This window comes from Thalia democratica, chromosome 5 (assembly GCF_965202585.1).
Source record: "Thalia democratica chromosome 5, ktThaDemo2.hap1.1, whole genome shotgun sequence".
Lineage (NCBI taxonomy): Eukaryota > Metazoa > Chordata > Thaliacea > Salpida > Salpidae > Thalia > Thalia democratica.
The window spans coordinates 62,007,862-62,014,054 of record NC_139169.1 but is presented as its reverse complement, the minus strand read 5'-3'; positions in this window follow the sequence as shown (position 1 = coordinate 62,014,054).

Here is a 6,193-nt window from a genome sequence, read left to right as displayed (position 1 = left end):
TGGCTACATAAAAACTAACTAACCAATTTTTTACTGTTATAATGGTTACATATTTATTAATTATCTTTAAATTTCTTGAAAAGTTCAACAGCCTCACCAACTAAACTTTAAAAAGTTGAGCTCCTGAGAAAAATACTGTCATCAAAATGAAAAACAAATTAAATTTAAATACATAAAAGTTACCCTTAAAAAACTATTGAATTTTAAACCTCCAACAAAAAAAACATTAAGTTTAGAAAAAAAGTTAATAAAAATCTCAAAGTTTGTTGAAAAAAATTGTGCAAAATAGTGAGGGGTAAGGGGGGGATGTATAGGCACTTTTTTACATGTTGTTCTTATTCTAAGTTTTTCAGAAAGCTAATAGTTACTCTTTAATAAACTTGAAACTTCCAATTAAACTTTTAGATACAACCGGTCAGGCCAGAGATTACATTCATTTATTATACAAGGAGCAAACTAAAACAGCAAAAAAATACAATTTTACTGAAAACCTATATTCTCCATCATTTTTAAAGCAATTTTTATCAAACTTTTTCATCCTAATCTTTATGAAATTTTATACTTTTGTTGGAGAGAAGTGTTAAATTTTTAACTATCAATATATTTTTTTATATATACAAAAAAAAAAATATTACTTTTGTTATAACTTTTTTTTCTTAGTGTTTTAAATATCTATTTTAGCAAATTGTTTTATTTTATAAAAGAAACATCTAAAGATTTTGAGGCCAACTTATAAAAAAAGATATGGTTTTAGTGATTTGATTTATTTTTTGTTTGAGTTTATATTATATTAATAAGGACTCTTTTGTATCTCTGATTGTGAATTCCCATATCTCAAAAATTAATATGATTTTTTATATTGATAAAAAATGCCTTGCAGTTAAATTAAAACTGTATAAAATAAGTTCAGTAAAATAATTCTAAAGTATATGTTAAGGGCATAAAAGGGGGATAAAACACTTTTTTTTTAAACGCTGTTTTAGTTTGTGCCTCCTGTAAGGAACCTTTTGTTGCCTTCGACTTTTATCGGCTATATCTAAAAAAGTATTTTGAATTTTTAAAATCTGTAAAAAGCATCTTGTAGCTTAGTAAAACTTCATAAAATAAGATCAAATTGTGAAGAAGTGTTTCATCCTCCCTATGCCCTTAAAAGCAAAGCTTATCTTCAGGTGTAGCAAAAGTTCAGTTGTTTTCAAACTTAATAGTAAAAGTATATTTAAAAAATATCTTCATGTCCTTAAAGTTATTGATAAAATGAAACTCTTTGTTTTTAAAATTTTTTAAATCTTTTTTTTAGCTATATTCAGGATTGCCACACACTCAGGGTACTCAGTGAAACTTAATGATATTTTAAGTTCTAAAAAATCTCAGGGAAACTGTTATTTTGATTTTTTTCTCAAAAACACATGGTGACTCAGGGCATTTCAAGGTCACTCAGGACAGTTTCTTTTGACTCAAAGAGTGGCAGCCTTGCTTTTATTTGAATTATTTTTTAATATTGAAATTATTTATTAGTTTACTCTGTATAGTTAGAACAGTTTAAGAATTTCACAGTTATTGTTGGCAAAATATTTTACTGTTTATAAATCCTGTTTTCCTTTAGAACTTATAGAAACAGTGAGGAAGTGTTATCCTGTAGTTGAATGTAAACAGTTAGAAAGAGAACTGAAAACATTTTATTCACATCCATCAGGATGATTTAGTGAAAATACTGTTATATCTTGAAGAACATAACCTGACTAAAATATTTAACGAAACTACAAAGTTTCTTAGAACTTTGATAACTATTCCCATGAATAGTGTAGACGCTGAAAGAACATTTTCATATTTGAAAAGGATAAAAACATTTTTGAGAAATACCATGGGTCAGTCAAGGTTAAATTCTTTAATTGTAATTTCGATTAGTAGGGACTTACTTAAAATCTGTACTAGTTTCAAGGAAGAGGTGATGGAGAAATTTATCAACCAAAAGGAGAGAAGAATGAATTTTATTTACAAAGGTGAAAAGTAAGAGTCTAAGTATTTGTGTTTGCAAAGTTAGAACTTAAGGTTTAATTATTTAGGTAGACATTCAGTAGTAACTATTTTCTGTACTAAGCAAGTTTAGTTTTTCTTTAAAAAGTTGTAATTTGTACATAAATTTTTCTTTGTTTGTAGACTTTTTAATTTACTTGCTAAGCTTCATTATGCATTCCTTTTTTTGTTTAGTTAAAAATAAGTAAAAATATTATTTTTAGTTTGGTATTTAATCCAATATTTTTCAAGTAAAGTTGAAGTTAAAATGAAATATTATTATAGTTGCTGTGTTTTTTATTATAATATAAGTTTCTTATATCTAAATTGTAAGCTACCTTTAGTTTTAACTTTAGAGCCTTTTTAAAACTTAATATTATTTAGTTTGCTTGTTTTACTTTTGAGTTTTTCACTTATTTAAACTTTTTTTTTTTATCATAAATGAATTTTAAATTTCTTTACTGAGTAATGTAAGTTGTTCTTTAAAAAAATTTCAATTTCTACACAACATTTTATTTGTTTGTAGACTTTTTAATTTACTTGCCAAGTATAATTAGACTTTTTTATTATTAAATATTAGTAAAACAATTATTAATAGTTTGATATTTAATTAATCCAATATTTTTAAACTAAAGTTAAGTCTTAAAAAAATATTATTGCAGTTGCTGTATTTTCTTATTATAATATTAATCAGTTTAATCTAAATTGTAAGTTAGAGACTTCGTAAAATTTGATATTTATGAGCTTGCTTATTTTACTTTTGTGTTTTTAACTTAGTAGTCAAGCTGTTTTTTTTTTTCAAACATAAAAATTTTAATTAGTTATAAGTTGATACTCGTTTATTTTTTTCATTATTCATCAGTAAATAAGCAATTATTTTCTACTGAGTTTTAATAAATTTTACTTAAAATAAACTTGCAGTTTGTACATAACATTTTTTTGTTTGTTTGTAGACTTTTTAATGTTCTTGCCAAGTCTAATAAGACATCTCTTTTTTTTTTTGTTAAGTTAAATATTAGTAAAATAACCATTCTTAGTATGATGTTTAATCAAATATTTTCTAAATTAAGTTAAGTCAAAAGAAAAACTATTAAAGTTGCTGTGTTTTTCAATATAATAAAAATTTGTTTTGTCCAATTTTTTTTCTACTGTTAGTTTAAATTTTAAAGCCTTCTTAAAAATTAATACGTATAAGTAAGCTAACATTTTTTGAGTCTTGTAAATTACTTAAAAAAAAATTTTTTCTTATATTTACTTAAAATTTCAAAGTATTTACCTTTTTTTTTAAAGTTATTTTCTTACATAATTTTTTTTTGAAAAAATAAATGTTTTATTTCTAAATAAAATTTCCCAGGTTACATTAGCAATTTAATGTAATTGTTGTAGATAGAAAAAAGTCTTTATTTAAGATAAAAAAGAGTTTTTAAGTAGGGGATTTTTTTTTTCTAAATTCTGTACCACCTAAGAAAAATACCACGCGACGCCACTGGTATATGTAATACTTTATAAACTTACTTGTCGTGTTTTTTTTACTAGTTTAGTCTAATTTCTTTTAATGATAATAAAACATCAAGACATTATAAGTTGTACTTTTGCACAACAATTTTTGTGTAACTGGAAATAAATAGTTTTTGTCGATTTTTATATAAACTAAACAGCTTTAAATTTTCTTTTTTATTAAATATTTTGGTACTATTTCCTAAGTTTATGCCGTTTGTTGAAAATTACATTAACTTTTTCTCTAAAAATTCTTTAGGGAATTAGTTAGTTTTTTATACTAGTTAAAGAATGTAGAGCTTATACAAAAGTATTACCTATAAAACAAAATAATAATTGGATGGTTCAATGTTGTTAAGTTTAGTTTAATTTACAATCCGTAATTTCGTTAGTATAATTAAGCAATATATATTTACTAGAAGACTAGATAAGATAAATTCAATAGCGATAAAGTTCATCAGTTTGTCAAAGAAGCTTTAACTGTTATACCTTTTCAAAACTTTGTTTATAGCGGATCTGCTTTGAAATACTTGAGAGTCTTGTCAAAAGGTTTGTATGTATAACCGATAGGTTCTCCGTGCACCAGGTCTTTGAATCAACTTTTTTGTCGTTCAATAAACTACAGTATAGTGGAAAATGTCAAAATATATAAAATACCAATCGTTCTTGCAAGTATGCTAAGATCTTAATTATTTATTTGAACTAGTTAAAATTTATTTATTTTATTAAAATTATACTTTTTTGTGAACATAGTACTAAAGTGTTATTTTAAGTACTTATTTTGCTAAAATAAAGCTTAGTTGTAACTTTGTTGTATTGTAGAGCTTTAAAGTATCAGCTTAAATGTTTTTAAAACTGTTTTATATTATCTATCGTTAGCAATCGTTATTACAAATATATTCGAAAAAAAAAGCAAAAATATCAGTTAAAACTTAGTAATCTAGCTTATAAGCTAATAATAATATCTTAACTTTTAACTTATCAAAGAATAATAAAAACAAAAAGAGTTACAATAAAAGTATACATATATATTTGAACAACAGTAAGTTATGGTCATTACTTATTTCAAAAAGTTCTAGATTAAAAATATGCGCCTCAATTTGTACTTGTTATGATTTTATAAACCACCAAAACAATCGCAATCGTTAAAAACGCAACGATAGGAACTGAGTAGTCACTACCAGTTGAGTTGTTACAGTCAGTTGATAGGTTGGTTATTGGTACTGTATTTTTTTTTTGGTTGTTGGTATTGTAGTATTTGAAGGTACGGTTACCAAAAATTGCACTGGGATTACTAACTCCTTATCTTAAAACTTTGTGCTTTCTTTTAGTTTTACTGTGGTGTTATATGCAGCGCTTCTAGTAATTCTTTCCTAAAATTTCAGAAGTTGATGACTTTGAAATGTTTTACGAAAAAATTAAACCAAATTATTTTATTTAGATTTTTTGTATAACTTTAACATTATAAAAAGCACTGCACCAATTTTTTCATAAAATTAAAAAAAAAATTCAAACAGAAATAGTAAATTAAACTAAAGCATTGCATGTACTGAGTTGTACACTCTCTTAACATATTAACGATCTCACTTATGAAAACAAATATGAGCTAAAAAAAAAGTGAGGTAAGTAAAATCAGAGTTTAAAAAGTTTAAAAGCTTCTTGTTTCTATTATTACTTTTAACTTTTCTTTAACTTTGGCTTTGACCAAATCACAAATGAACTGCTAGTAGTAATGATAATGTTACTCTTATAAAGAACTAACAATCGAGTGTTGACCGAAATACTTGCCGCCATGCTATTCTCAGTCTATCTAAAACTTAAGAAACACTGCTGAGAAAAACATTATAAAACTTACAGAAGTCTTAAGATTAAAAGAAAAGTTTAGTGTATATTGTATAATTTTCATCAAAGCAAGCTGTTATACCCCGTTGTTTACTATATAAGCTTAAAAACAAAGAAAAGTAGAATAGTGTAGAATATTAAAGCTCAAAACATTTAAAATAAGTTAGTTTTATTTACTAAAAGTTTTATTTTTGTATTGTTTAAAGTTGTGTGATTTTTACTTGAGAAATAATTGATAAGCCAAATGTTGTAAAGCTACAAAGCTGTTACGTGTATTTAAATGTATTAACAAACAACTACAAACATATTATATTAATTTCATTCAAGTGTAGATAGTATAGCTTAATTTAAAATTGTTTTATTTTTAGTTTTTTATAGTTTAGCTTATATATAAAAAAAGTAAAATAGTACTCAGATTTGTTAAAAAGTTAAACAAAGAAATTAATCTAAAATAATTGTCACTTAATTTAAATCATTTAAAATTTTTTGATTTTAATTTACACTATTTAATTTACCTAAAACAAAAGATTTTATAAATATATACACAAGTTTTCAGTTTTTTTCAGTTCATATACTTCGGTCTTTATACATTTTTTAAATGCAAGTTTAATTTAATTAAATAACTTTGTTTACCTAAGTGTTGGTTTAACACTTAAAACTTTTTTAAGATAATTAGACACATTAATGTAATAAAACAAGTTATATAAAGAAAACAAACAAGTTATAAAACGAAATTATGTAATTATAAACATTCATGAATTTTTTAAACATATGCAGATTTTCCTATTGTAGTTTACTTCAGTATAAAATACAGCGTTTCATAAAATTTACTTTAATATCT